Source organism: Ranitomeya imitator, chromosome 4 (assembly GCF_032444005.1).
Source record: "Ranitomeya imitator isolate aRanImi1 chromosome 4, aRanImi1.pri, whole genome shotgun sequence".
Classification (NCBI taxonomy): Eukaryota; Metazoa; Chordata; class Amphibia; order Anura; family Dendrobatidae; genus Ranitomeya; species Ranitomeya imitator.
In genome coordinates this window covers 436,397,935-436,410,378 of record NC_091285.1, presented here as the reverse complement: position 1 = coordinate 436,410,378, position 12,444 = coordinate 436,397,935, and the positions used below count along the sequence as shown (strand labels likewise).

Here is a 12,444-nt window from a genome sequence, read left to right as displayed (position 1 = left end):
AAATACTGCTAATGTGACGGCAGCCTAAGGCTCGGCTCACATTTGTCCTGCGCTCTGAGATACGTGTGTCAGACAGAACCCCCAGCCGAAGATTTCCTATAATGCGGCAGAAGGAGGCACTGTGGACGCCATCTGGCTTGTGATCTGGCTGTATCTATCTTTTTAGGCGCGCATAAAAGCGCAGTCTGCCACAGTTTTGTCCATTTGTGAAAAAAGGTACAATTCTGAACTGAGGCCAAATGGAGTCCAGAGTAACTCTGCTGCCTTATTATAGTGAGTGGCTCCCTCGGAGGTTTCATCTGAATTACGTCACTTGGAGATTTAGGCTACTTTCACACTAGCATTGGCCCGTCGCAGTGCGTCGGGCCGACATACCAACGCATCCTGTGACAACGCAGCACAACGGGGGCAGCAGATGCATTATTACAACGCATCCGCTGCTTCATTGTGAGTTGTGTTTTTTTGTTCCGATGGTTCGCCACAACACGACGCGGCAATGCGTCGCAATGCGTCGCTAATGTTAGTCTATGGGGAAAAAACGCATCCTGCAGCCAACTTTGCCAAAACGACGCATTGCGACGTGCGTCGTACGACGCTAGTGTGAAAGTAGCCTTAGATGGAAATCCTGATGTTAGTGCTCAGCGTAGCGCGCTGGATATATGTGATCCCAAATGTTGTGTAAAATGTTCCCTACAAAAGCTTTAACTCAGTTTCAACAAAAAAAGGAAGTCCTCACTCAGACCTGTAATCTATTGACTGAAATATAGGAGGCTTCCATGTTACTTATAGTGCAAAGACTCTGGAGAGGAAAAATGGCTTCTTGTCTCCCCCAAAACAAATTCAGCATACTGTGAGCTCCCAAATCAAAATGCTCCCTTCTGCCCTTCTGAACACCACAGTGTACCTAAACCGCAGTTAGCATCCACATGTGTTTAAATTTCTGTAGCGATAAGAGCTTACCTAATTTACAGGTGCATGAGCTGGGCACAAGGTATGGGCACTGCTACATATTGGTCACTACAACATATTGATCACTACAACTGCAGTTTACAATTTTCACTGAAGACCATCCACTACTGCTTGTTTCTGGAAAACACCCAAGGAGTCAATATCGCTACTCTACCTGTAGATAAATTCTCAAAGGAGTATGATTTCCAAAATGGGGTCACTTGAGGGAGGATTCTGCTCTTCTAGAACTTAGGAGCTCTGTACATGGAGTCTGCAAACTATTGTAGGAAAATCTGTGCTCCAGGAGGCAAATAGCATTCTGTCCCTCCCGAGTCTCACCATATGGCTAAGCAGTATTGTACAGCCAAATATGGAGTATTTCTACATTCAGCAGAAATTGTGGGAAAATTCTGGTGCCATTTTTACCCATTTCGCAGCGTAAAAATGTAAACTCTGGGGCTAAAACAAAATCTTTGTTGTAAAAACCAATTTTTTTTCTTCACGGTATAAAACTCTGTGACCCACCTGTGGTGTGAATATGATCACTGCACCCCTAGATGATTTAATTGAGAGGTGTAGTTTGTAAAATGCTGTCTTTTACGGGGGGTGGGGGGGTGGGGTTGCTGTTCTGGCACCTCAGGGGCTCTGCCAATGTGACATGACAACCTCAAACCAGTCCAGCAAAATCTGAACTCCGATATGGTGCTTCTTCCCTTCTGAGCTTTGCACTGTGCCTCAAAAGTAGTTTTCTACCACATATGGAGTATCGGCGTACTCAAGATAAATTGCACTACAAATTTTGCGGTCCATTTTCTCCCATCCTTTTGAAAATGAAAAAAATGGGGCTAAAACGACATTTTTGTGGGAAAAATATATATTTTTCATTTTCACAGATCAATGTTATCAAATTCTGGGTAGCACCTGTGGGTTCAAGGTGCTCACCCCACATCTAGCTAAATTCCTTGAGGGGCCTAGTTTTCCAAACTGGGTCAACTGTAGGAAGTTATACCAGCTAGCTGCCATAGCATCACCCCACAGGACCCCTGTAAGCAGCGTCGGTCCCCATTGACCGAATACCACAGATGGCATCAAGAACACAAACTTTATTCCAAACCCCTTTGAGGACATTCCCTTTTCTTGGGCGCCCAGGGCCACGGACCGGGTTGCCGCCACGTGACATCCCCTTTAAGTACCAGGCCCGGTACCGAGTATCCCACGGCCCTCATATGGGCTCCTCAGGATACGCTTGGAGGTGTAATTGTAATGGTGAGATAGGGACTGGCATTATTGTGAATGGCCGGTATGTGTCGCAGAGGAAGTCTGCACTGTAAGCCAGTAATGTTGTTCTGGGACCTGTAGTCCCACAAATATTTGCTTAGCTTTAAAGGGAGGCTTGCAGGGTTAGTTGGAGAGCTGGGCGGGTCTAACTAACCACACATACACCACCGACCTGTGGGGTGGTTACAGCTTCATAATGTGATCAGGGTGTGGGTCACAGGGTTCTGAGTGTATGGACCTGAATGGTTCTTGGCTGTAAGGTCCTGTGAGAGGAAAGGCCTGGGTGTTGGAAGGTCAAGAGTGTGGACCAGATCCCTGAATAAATCAATAAATTAGCATATTTCACCCATCCCATCCAATCAAATAAAAGTGTTTTTTAATAACAAACAAAAAAACCATCAAATAATAATGTTCAGTTATGCATTCAATACTTGGTCGGGAATCCTTTGGCAGAAATGACTGCTTCAATGCGGCGTGGCATGGAGGCAATCAGCCTGTGACACTGCTGAGATGTTATGGAGGCCCAGGATGCTTCAATAGCGGCCTTAAAGGGAAGGTGCCATCAAAAAAAAAATTTTTTCAGAAATTGTAAAAATGTAAAGAATTAACCCCTTCATGACCCAGCCTATTTTGACCTTAAAGACCTTGCCGTTTTTTGCAATTCTGACCAGTGTCCCTTTATGAGGTAATAACTCAGGAACGCTTCAACGGATCCTAGCGGTTCTGAGATTGTTTTTTCGTGACATATTGGGCTTCATGTTAGTGGTAAATTTAGGTCAATAAATTCTGCGTTTATTTGTGATAAAAACGGAAATTTGGCGAAAATTTTGAAAATTTCGCAATTTTCACATTTTTAATTTTTATTCTGTTAAACCAGAGAGATATGTGACACAAAATAGTTAATAAATAACATTTCCCACATGTTTACTTTACATCAGCACAATTTTGGAAACAAAATTTTTTTTTGTTAGGAAGTTATAAGGGTTAAAATTTGACCAGCGATTTGTCATTTTTACAACGAAATTTACAAAACCATTTTTTTTAGGGACCACCTCACATTTGAAGTCAGTTTGAGGGGTCTATATGGCTGAAAATACCCAAAAGTGACACCATTCTAAAAACTGCACCCCTCAAGGTACTCAAAACCACATTCAAGAAGTTTATTAACCCTTCAGGTGCTTCACAGCAGCAGAAGCAACATGGAAGGAAAAAATGAACATTTAACTTTTTAGTCACAAAAATCTTTTAGCAACAATTTTTTTATTTTCCCAATGGTAAAAGGAGAAACTGAACCACGAAAGTTGTTGTCCAATTTGTCCTGAGTACGCTGATACCTCATATGTGGGGGTAAACCACTGTTTGGGCGCACGGCAGGGCTTGGAAGGGAAGGAGCGCCATTTGACTTTTTGAATGAAAAATTGGCTCCACTCTTTAGCGGACACCATGTCACGTTTGGAGAGCCCCCGTGTACCTAAAAATTGGAGCTCCCCCACAAGTGACCCCATTTTGGAAACTAGATGCCCCAAGGAACTTATCTAGATGCATAGTGAGCACTTTGAACCCCCAGGTGCTTCACAAATTAATCCGTAAAAATGAAAAAGTACTTTTTTTTCACAAAAAAATTCTTTTAGCCTCAATTTTTTCATTTTCACATGGGCAACAGGATAAAATGGATCCTAAAATGTGTTGGGCAATTTCTCCTGAGTACACCAATACCTCACATGTGGGGGTAAACCACTGTTTGGGCACATGGTAAGGCTCGGAAGGGAAGGAGCGCCATTTGACTTTTTGAATGAAAAATTATTTCCATCGTTAGCGGACACCATGTCGCGTTTGGAGAGCTCCTGTGTGCCTAAACATTGGCGCTCCCCCACAAGTGACCCCATTTTGGAAACTAGACCCCCCAAGGAACTTATTTAGATGCCTAGTGAGCACTTTAAACCCCCAGGTGCTTCACAGAAGTTTATAACGCAGAGCCATGAAAATAAAAAATAATTTTTCTTTCCTCAAAAATGATTTTTTAGCCTGGAATTTCCTATTTTGCCAAGGATAATAGGAGAAATTGGACCCCAAATATTGTTGTCCTGTTTGTCCTGAGTACGCAGATACCCCATATGTGGGGGTAAACCACTGTTTGGGCGCACGGCAGGGCTCGGAAGGGATGGCACGCCATTTGGCTTTTTAAATGGAAAATTAGCTTCAATCATTAGCGGACACCATGTCACGTTTGGAGAGCCCCTGTGTGCCTAAACATTGGAGATCCCCCAGAAATGACACCATTTTGGAAACTATACCCCCAAAGGAACTAATCTAGATGTGTGGTGAGGACTCTGAACCCCCAAGTGCTTCACAGAAGTTTATAACGCAGAGCCATGAAAAAAAAAAAAAAAATTATTTTCTCAAAAATGATCTTTTAGCCTGCAATTTTTTATTTTCCCAAGGGTAACAGGAGAAATTTGACCCCAAAAGTTGTTGTCCAGTTTCTCCTGAGTACGATGATACCCCATATGTGGGGGTAAACTACTGTTTGGGCACATGCCGGGGCTTGGAATTGAAGTAGTGACGTTTTGAAATGCAGACTTTGATGGAATGGTCTGCGGGCGTCACGTTGCGTTTGCAGAGCCCCTGATGTGCCTAAACAGTAGAAACCCCCCACAAGTGACCCCATTTTGGAAACTAGACCCCGAAAGGAACTTATCTAGATGTGTGGTGAGCACTTTGAACCCCCAAGTGCTTCATAGAAGTTTATAATGCAGAGCCGTGAAAATAATAAATACGTTTTCTTTCCTCAAAAATAATTATTTAGCCCAGAATTTTTTATTTTCCCAAGGGTTACAGGAGAAATTGGACCCCAAAAGTTGTTGTCCAGTTTCTCCTGAGTACGCTGATACCCCATGAGTGGGGGTAAACCACTGTTTGGGCACATGTCGGGGCTCAGAAGGGAAGTAGTGACTTTTGAAATGCAGACTTTGATGGAATGGTCTGCGGGTGTCACGTTGCGTTTGCAGAGCCCCTGGTGTGCCTAAACAGTAGAAACCCCCCACAAGTGACCCCATTTTAGAAATTAGACCCCCCAAGGAACTTATCTAGATATGTGGTGAGCACTTTGAACCCCCAAGTGCTTCACAGACGTTTACAACGCAGAGCCGTGAAAATAAAAAATCATTTTTCTTTCCTCAAAAATTATGTTTTAGCAAGCATTTTTTTATTTTCTCAAGGGTAACAGGAGAAATTGGACCCCAGTAATTGTTGCGCAGTTTGTCCTGAGTATGCTGGTACCCCATATGTGGGGGTAAACCACTGTTTAAGCACACGTCAGGGCTCGGAAGTGAGGGAGCACCATTTGACTTTTTGAATACGAGATTGGCTGGACTCAATGGTGGCGCCATGTTGCGTTTGGAGACCCCTGATGTGCCTAAACAGTGGTAACCCCTCAATTCTACCTCCAACACTAACCCCAACACACCCCTAACCCTAATCCCAACTGTAGCCATAACCCTAAACACAACCCTAACCGCAACACACCCCTAACCATAACCACAACCCTAATTCCAACCCTAACCCTAAGGCTATGTGCCCACGTTGCGGATTCGTGTGAGATATTTTCGCACCATTTTTGAAAAATCCGCGGGTAAAAGGCACTGCGTTTTACCTGCGGATTTTCCGCGGATTTCCAGTGTTTTTTGTGCGGATTTCACCTGCGGATTCCTATTGAGGAACAGGTGTAATTCGCTGCGGAATCCGCACAAAGAATTGACATGCTGCGGAAAATACAACGCAGCGTTTCCGCGCGGTATTTTCCGCACCATGGGCACAGCGGATTTGGTTTTTCATATGTTTACATGGTACTGTAAACCTGATTGAACACTGCTGCGAATCCGCAGCGGCCAATCCGCACCGTGTGCACATAGCCTAATTCTAAAGGTATGTGCACACGCTGCGGAAAACGCTGCGGATCCGCAGCAGTTTCCCATGAGTTTACAGTTCAATGTAAACCTACGGGAAACAAAAATCGCTGTACACATGCTGCGGAAAAACTGCACGGAAACGCAGCGGTTTACATTCCGCAGCATGTCACTTCTTTGTGTGGATTCCGCAGCGGTTTTACAACTGCTCAAATAGAAAATCGAAGTTGTAAAACCGCAGTGAAATGCGCAGAAAAACCGCGGTAAATCCGCCATAAATCCGCAGCGGTTTAGCACTGCGGATTTATCAAATCCGCAGAGGACCAGAATACGTGTGCACATACCGAAACCCTATCCCTAGCCCTAACCCTACCCCTAACCCTAACCCTAACCCTACCCCTAACCCTACCCCTAACCCTACCCCTAACCCTACCCCTAACCCTAACCCTATTCTAACATTAGTGGAAAAAAAAATTTCTTTATTTTTTTATTGTCCCTACCTATGGGGGTGACAAAGGGGGGGGGGGGGGTCATTTATTATTTTTTTTATTTTGATCACTGAGATATAATCTATCTCAGTGATCAAAATGCACTTTGGAACGAATCTGCCGGCCGGCAGATTCGGCGGGCGCACTGCGCATGCGCCCGCCATTTTGGAAGATGGCGGCGCCCAGGGAGAAGACGGACGGGACCCCGGCTGGATCGGTAAGTATGATGGGGTGGGGGGGACCACGGGGGGGGGGATCGGAGCACGGGGGGGAATCGGAGTGCGGGAGGGGTGGAACGGAGCACGGGGGGCGTGGAACGGAGCACGGGGGGGCTGGAATGGACCACGGGGGGGTGGAACGGAGCACCGGGGGGGGGGGGTGGATCGGAGTGCAGGGGGGTGATTGGAGCACGGGGGGGTGATTGGAGCACGGGGGGAGGAGACAAGAGCACGGGGGGAGCGGAGCACTGGACGGAGGGGAGCCGGAGCAGTGTACCGGCCAGATCGGAGGGCTGGGGGGGGCGATCGGTGGGGTGGGGTGGGGGCACACTAGTATTTCCAGCCATGGCCGATGATATTTCAGCATCGGCCATGGCTGGATTGTAATATTTCACCCGTTATAATAGGTGAAATATTACAAATCGCTCTGATTGGCAGTTTCACTTTCAACAGCCAATCAGAGCGATCGTAGCCACGAGGGGGTGAAGCCACCCCCCCTGGGCTAAACTACCACTCCCCCTGTCCCTGCAGATCGGGTGAAATGGGAGTTAACCCTTTCACCCGATCTGCAGGGACGCGATCTTTCCATGACGCCGCATAGGCGTCATGGGTCGGAATGGCACCGACTTTCATGACGCCTACGTGGCGTCATGGGTCGGGAAGGGGTTAATGATTACATTTTCTTAAAAAATATTATCATTTGTTTATAATTTAGTAAAATATGAAAAATAATTTGAAAAGTTTTGGAATTTCCACTTTTCAACACTAGGGAGAGCAGCTGCTGAAATTTCAGAAAAACCTAGTGTAGAAATAGCTCACATTACAGCACTGCAGTAATTATGGGCGGAGTCTGCTGACGTGTGTGATGTCACTCCTCTCCTCTCCTTATGGGTGTTTGCTAAGGGATTAGAGAGGATGATATTCAGGAACCCAGTGAGCAGCCATTTTGTTGGTGACTGCAGAGTATGGCTGCCGTCACACGATCAGTATTTGGTCAGTATTTTACCTCAGTATTTGTAAGCCAAAACCAGGAGTGGAACAATTAGAGGAAAAGTATAATAGAAACATGTCACCACTTCTGCATTTATCACCCACTCCTGGTTTTGGCTTACAAATACTGAGGTAAAATACTGACCAAATACTGATAGTGGACGGCAGCCTTAGGCTACTTTCACACTAGTGTTGTTGGCTGTACGTTGCAATGCGTCATTCAGGAGAAAAAACCCATCCTGCAAAGTTGTCTGCAGGATGCGTTTTTTCCCCATAGACTAACATTACCGACGCATTGCGACGTATTGCCACACGTCACAACTGTCGTGCGACGGTTGCGTCATGTTTTGGTGGACCGCCGCCACAAAAAAAGTTACATGTAACGTTTGTGTGTCGAGTCCACCATTTTCGAGAGCGTATGCACGGCCGAAACTCGGCCCCCTCATGCCCAGACCTAACAATGGGGCAGCGGAAACGTCGTAAGACTGCTTCTGCTGCCCACATCGGACATTTTTCACAGCATACGTCGGTACGACGCACTGCGAAAGGCTCGTACCGACGCTAGTGTGAAAGCAGCCTTATACTGACAAGTAGACAGTCACCGAGGATGGCAGGCAGCAAGGATTCTGGGAGATATGTGGTGGAGGGAGCAGGGTGACAGCAGCACAGAGTATTTCAGGAGAGCAGTGTGCTGGTCTATGGGGGCCCCCTGTTTGGTGCGCGGAGCAGCCAGGGATTGTACATAGAGCGCTATCTTTTATACACATGGATGGACCATCTGCTCCACAAAATCCAGGAAACATTTCTGCGGATTGATGGCCTGGTCTGATCCAGACTTTGCATGCAGACCCCATTCCCCTCCTCAGATCCTGTCTTCTCCATCCTGTCCTGGCAATATGTGAAAGCGAGGTGACAGGCGAAGTCCGGGGTGACGCTGGGAAGGAAATGTAGCCATATAGTAACGATAAAAATGAGACCCCTCTCTTCAGCTGCCTCACCAGCCCTGACTGCACCTAACTGGAGGTCACGCTGCCCCTCTATTACCCCAGACCCGCGTGCAGGTGCTCAGCCAGAACCACCATAGAATGGGTCCGCTTTCTGAAGATAATACTGCCATTGTGTTCTCACATAATACCGCCATATAGATCACACACAATACTATCAAATAGATCACACAATACTGTCATACAGTTCTCACATAATACCACCATATAGATCACACATAATACCGCCAGTGTTCTCACATACCGCCATATAGATCACACATAATACTGCCATAGTGTTCTCACATAACACCGCCATATAGATCACACATAATGCTGCCAGTGTTCTCACATAATACCGCCATATAGATCACACACAATACCATATAATTCTCACAATACTGATCAAGCATAATACCACCATACAGATCACATAATACCGTCATATAGATCTCACATAATGCCATAATACAGCATGACGCTCGCAGCTCCTGTTACCGCACGCATTGAGTTGTGTGTGCAATGGGGAAAGATATGCAGGGGGGAGGGGAGTGCATAGAAGTGGATTAGATACACGGTTCACCAGACAGTATCACACAGGAGAGGATTAGATACACGGCTCAGCAGTCAGTATTTCACAGGATTAGGCTATGTGCACACGTCAGGATTTTTTCCTGACATAATCCTGAGAATTCTGCCAGAAATCCGCGTGCTTTTTTTGCGCGGATTTCTTGCGGAATTTGCGCGTTTTTTGCGCTGATTTTTTGCGTTTTTTTTGCTTTTTTTTTTTATTTTCCGGAATGTCCTTTTTGATAGGAAATCCGCAAAAAGATAGAGCATGTCCGGATTTTTTGCGGTATGCGTTTTTTTTGCGGAAAAAAACGCTAACATCTGCACAAAAAATGCGGAATGCATTCTAAATGATAGGATGCATAATGTTAGCGTTTTTTTAGTGGATTTATAGCGTTTTTATGGCGAAATTCCGCAAAAAAAAACGCTAAAAATCCGGACGTGTGCACATAGCCTTAGATACACAGGTCAGCACAGGATAGGATTAGATACACGGTTCACCAGACAGTATCACACAGGAGAGGATTAGATACACGGCTCAGCAGACAGTATCACACAGGAGAGGATTAGATACATGGCTCACCAGACAGTATCACACTGGAGAGGATTAGATACACGGCTCAGCAGTCAGTATTCCACAGGAGGATTAGATACACGGCTCAGCACAGGATAGGATTAGATACACGGCTCAGCAGACAGTATTACACAGGAGAGGATTAGATACACGGCTCAGCAGTCAGTATTCCACAGGAGGATTAGATACACAGGTCAGCACAGGATAGGATTAGATACACGGCTCAGCAGACAGTATTACACAGGAGAGGATTAGATACACGGCTCAGCAGACAGTATCACACAGGAGGATTAGATACACAGGTCAGCACAGGATAGGATTAGATACATGGCTCAGCAGACAGTATTACACAGAAGATGATTAGATACACGGCTCAGCAGACAGTATCACACAGGATAGGATTAGATACACGGCTCAGCAGTCAGTATTCCACAGGAGGATTAGATACACAGGTCAGCACAGGATAGGATTAGATACACGGCTCAGCAGACAGTATTACACAGAAGATGATTAGATACACGGCTCAGCAGACAGTATCACACGATAAGATTAGATACACGGCTCAGCAGACAGTATCACACAGGAGAGGATTAGATACACGGCTCAACAGTCAGTATTCCACAGGATTAGATACACAGGTCAGCACAGGATAGGATTAGATACACGGTTCACCAGACGGTATCACACAGGAGAGGATTAGATACACGGTTCACCAGATAGTATCACACAGGAGAGGATTAGATACACGGCTCAGCAGACACTATCACACAGGAGAGGATTAGATACACGGCTCAGCACACAGTATAGGATTAGATACACGGCTCAGCAGACCGTATCACACAGGAGAGGATTAGATACACGGCTCAGCAGACAGTATAGGATTAGATACACGGCTCAGCAGACAGTATCACACAGGAGAGGATTAGATACACGGTTCACCAGATAGTATCACACAGGAGAGGATTAGATACACGGCTCAGCAGACACTATCACACAGGAGAGGATTAGATACACGGCTCAGCACACAGTATAGGATTAGATACACGGCTCAGCAGACCGTATCACACAGGAGAGGATTAGATACACGGTTCACCAGATAGTATCACACAGGAGAGGATTAGATACACGGCTCAGCAGACACTATCACACAGGAGAGGATTAGATACACGGCTCAGCACACAGTATAGGATTAGATACACGGCTCAGCAGACCGTATCACACAGGAGAGGATTAGATACACGGCTCAGCAGACAGTATAGGATTAGATACACGGCTCAGCAGACAGTATCACACAGGAGAGGATTAGATACACGGCTCAGCAGACAGTATAGGATTAGATACACGGCTCAGCAGTCACTATCACACAGGAGAGGATTAGATACACGGCTCAGCACACAGTATAGGATTAGATACACGGCTCAGCAGACAGTAGCACACAGGAGAGGATTAGATACACGGCTCAGCACACAGTATAGGATTAGATACACGGCTCAGCAGTCACTATCACACAGGAGAGGATTAGATACACGGCTCAGCAGACAGTATCACACAGGAGAGGATTAGATACACAGGTCAGCACAGGAGAGGATTAGATACTTGGCTCAGCACAGTATAGTGATAGATGCAGGGTCTGATGTCCTGTGAGGAGCTGCAGTGAGGTCCGAGCAGCACAGAGATTCTCCCCCATCCCCCTCTGTTACCTCTCTGCAGCTCCTGATAAGATGACATCAGACCCCAGCACTTCACCCTCTCTAGCGATTCTAGAGATTACAGGCAGCAGAGGGCAGGGAATGGCCGCTGAGTGTGAGAGGAGACAGATGGAGCTGCCCCTCCAACAGCACGGCTCTACAGTGGAGCTCACAGGTACACTCCACTGTGGGCTAAAGCAAGATGGCGCCGACCTCCTGCCTCTGCTGTGATGTGGAGACAGCCCAGGGGGCGTGGCCACATCAGAGCAGAGAAGCTTATAATGGTAGCTATGGGGTCGGACGCCGACTACTGATCTTTATGTCCAGGGCAGCCGTATGTGAAGACTGTAAGTGTCGTGCAGCTACACTTACAGTCCTGCAAATGAAAATGGCGGCGCCCAGTGGCAGAAAAAAAAATGAATAAAAAAAAAACAATAAATACTATGCACTTGAAAATAACTTATGAAAATAAGGAATTAAAGAGGTTTTTTTTTTTTTTCAATATTAAAACGCGGCACCTTCCCTTTAAGCTCATCCAGAGTGTTGGGTCTTAGGTCTCTCAACTTTCTCTTCACAATATCCCACAGATTCTCTATGGGGTTCAGGTCAGGAGAGTTGGCAGGCCAATTGAGCACAGTAATACCATGGTCAGTAAACCATTTACCAGTGGTTTTGGCACTGTGAGCAGGTGCCAGGTCGTGCTGAAAAATGAAATCTTCATCTCCATAAAGCATTTCAGCCGATGGAAGCATGAAGTGCTCCAAAATCTCCTGATAGCTAGCTGCATTGACCCTGCCCTTGA

The 12,444-nt window shown here is 46.1% G+C and overlaps 1 long non-coding RNA gene across 1 annotated transcript in view; it reads right to left on the bottom strand.

Annotated features, from left to right (window-relative positions):
- LOC138674178 (uncharacterized) overlaps positions 1-11,827 on the bottom strand; it is a 68,673-nt gene extending 56,846 nt beyond the window's left edge. The window contains exon 1 of the long non-coding RNA XR_011320519.1: positions 11,655-11,827. This is a non-coding gene — a long non-coding RNA (uncharacterized lncRNA). The remainder of the gene's footprint in view (positions 1-11,654) is intronic.
- Positions 11,828-12,444: the final 617 nt, after the last annotated feature.